Source organism: Coregonus clupeaformis, unplaced genomic scaffold (assembly GCF_020615455.1).
Source record: "Coregonus clupeaformis isolate EN_2021a unplaced genomic scaffold, ASM2061545v1 scaf1976, whole genome shotgun sequence".
NCBI lineage: Eukaryota > Metazoa > Chordata > Actinopteri > Salmoniformes > Salmonidae > Coregonus > Coregonus clupeaformis.
In genome coordinates this window covers 5,703-8,553 of record NW_025535430.1, presented here as the reverse complement: position 1 = coordinate 8,553, position 2,851 = coordinate 5,703, and positions in this window count along the sequence as shown.

Here is a 2,851-nt window from a genome sequence, read left to right as displayed (position 1 = left end):
TACAGGTACTCTTAAGCGTGAAATAACATTTGAAACAACTAACCACAGTTGCTAAAAGTTACCAGTAGCTACCCACTAGCTAGCTAGCTTTGTTGGTCCAAGTGGTGGGTTAGCTAGCACTCGTGCTTCGCCGGGGTCCACCGAATAGAATACTTACCTACAATAATTACCTACAATAACCTACAATAACTACCTAAGTAAACTACCTATAATACCTGACTACAATACCTACATACAATCTAAATACATGGTTTAAGCTTTACTCAACAACATATAAGAAGCCAGCTTATCTCCTGCTAGAGAAAACACAACCTCTCCCGACAACCTCGAGGCAAGAGACCTTTCTCTCTTTCTCGTCATCTTTCAACTTCTTATTCAGTTCCTTATTTTTCTCTTTTTCCTCCATCTTTAAAAATGTGACTTTCTGCTTGAGGTTCATGGCCAGAAAGCCCACTCTTCCCAGGATGGTCTCTGCTCTCTCTGATGAAACCGTCCCATTGGAGCTCTTGGAATGGGCACGGTCCGCCTCACTCTTCAAACCCTCCCTCGGGCTCACCTCCTCCTTGGCGCTCCTCTCTTCACTCTCAATGTCAATGCCTGTCCAATAATCCTAACAGGAAGACATTGACTCTAGATGTAATATTGTTCCAATGTGGCACATTCAATACACATTTGAGTGATCAACATACATTGATGGCCTCATGGGGCACACAATTTAGAGGACAGTAATTGAGGTAACTTGTTTATTTGTATCCCAAACCGATTTTGTAATAGCCATAGATGTTCTTCCTGGGTCCACACCAAACGTAATACAAATGTTAACCCTAGTAAGGGGTGATGTTTTATACTATGAGCATAGATTAGCAGGGTTGGGGTCAATTCAATTTCAATTCCAGTCAATTCAGGAAGTACTTAATTCAATGCTTTGAATTGAAATGGAACAGACCCCCAACCCTGTAGAGTAGAAGTGTAAAATAGGACACCTACCTTTGCCTTTTTCAGCGTCCAGGGCCTGGGTTCCTCATCCTCTGACCTGCATATGGAGGCTCTCACTCTAACAGGCGTCTTAGTGGCCATGCAGAGCAGAGGGGTTGCCAGAGTTAAGTTAGCATCTGGGACCAGCTGGTGAGCATGAGGGCAGCGATCCACCTCTTCACTAGTGCCCTTCCCTTTCTGCTCTGGCTGCTTGTGGTCCTTGTCATGGATGCATGCCAGGCTTGGAGGAAGTGCTAGGACAGGGCTTTTATCACTCATCAGTTCCTCTCTCTTGACAGTGGATGCAACTGCACTTGCCTCTGTGTTAACTGAGCACTATGTGGTGTCCTCAACTGTCTCCTCTGGCTGCTTGTGGTCATTGTTGTTGTGAATGCATTGCAGACCTGGAGGACTTTTATCATCCCAGGTGTAAATAGCAACAGTTGCCTCTGTGTCGACTGAGCACTTTGTAGTGCACTCAACTGTCTTCCATAGCGGTTTGTGGTCATTGTTGTGGGTGCAGGTCAGGATTAGAGGCAGTGTTGCAGGTGCAGGAGGACTTTTATCAGCCAAACACTCCTCCGTGTGGACAGTGGACACAGAAACGGCTGCTTCCCTGGCAACTGGACACTTGTTGGTGTCCTCTACTGCCTCCCCTGGCAGAGTGTGGACAGTGGAGACGGAAACGGCCGCTTCCCTGGACACTTGACTCTTGGTGGTGTCCTCTACTGCCTCCTCTGGCTGCTTGTGGCCATTGTCTAGAATGTGTGGCAACTTTGAAGGCAGCATTGGAGCCGGGCTTTTATCACCCAACAGGTTCTCTCCCTGGACAATGGATGTGCCTGCAGTGATCGCTGTGGTAACGGAGGACTCGGTGGCATCCTCTTTTGTCTCCTCTGTCAGTTTGTGGTCAGAGTCTCGGATACATGGCGAGCTTGGAGGCAGTGCTGCAGGGTCAGGAGGGCTTTGATCAGCTGCCATGTCCTCTTTGAGGTGAGTGGACACATCATTGTTTGTTTCACTGATAACTGGACACTTGGTGGTGTCCTCTACTGCCTCCCCTGGCAGTTTGTAGTCAACTTCAAAGACAAGTGGCAGACTTGGAGGCAGCATTGGGACAGGGCATTTAGCTGCTGATCTGTACACTCCAAAATCAACAGTAGCTGTGCCTGCAGTGGTCTCTGTAGCAACTGAGACCTCATAGGTATCCTCTACTGTCTGCTCTGATGGCATGAAGTCATCGTCAAAGACTGTTGGCAGGCATGTAGGCAGCACTGAAGGAAGACTTCTAGCTGCCCATCGATTCTCTCCCTTGACAGTGGCTGTGGTAGCAGTGGTCTCTGTGGCAACTGGGCACTCTGTGGCTGAAACAGCAGGCTTAGAGGTTTCGAGGAAATTGAATGAATTGCCAATGAACCGCTGAGCCAGGGGTGGGAGGGAGTAATGATAGAATCTGTCCTCTTCCTCAACATTAGATATTGCCACTGGAGCAACTGAGACCTCAGTGGTGCCCTCTACTGCCTGATGTGGCTGCATGGAGTCTTCGTCAAAGAAGTGTGGCAGGTATCGATGCAGCATTGAGGAAAGATGTATATCTGTCCATAGGTCCTCTCGTATACCTGTAGATACATCTGCAGTGGCCTCTGTGGCAACTGGGCATTCAGCAGACTGGCAGGTTTCAGGGACAAAGTATGAAAATACAATGAACCGCTGTGCATCCTGAGCGCGTATGGCAAATGGAGAGGGGGGATGCAACATGGTAGGTATAGGCCTCTGATCGGTGAAAGCCAGTGGTGGGAGGGAGTCAATACAGGGAGCCATGAACTCAGTGAGAGGACAGTTGCTCACATCTCACACATTCTGCGTGAGAAAAGAA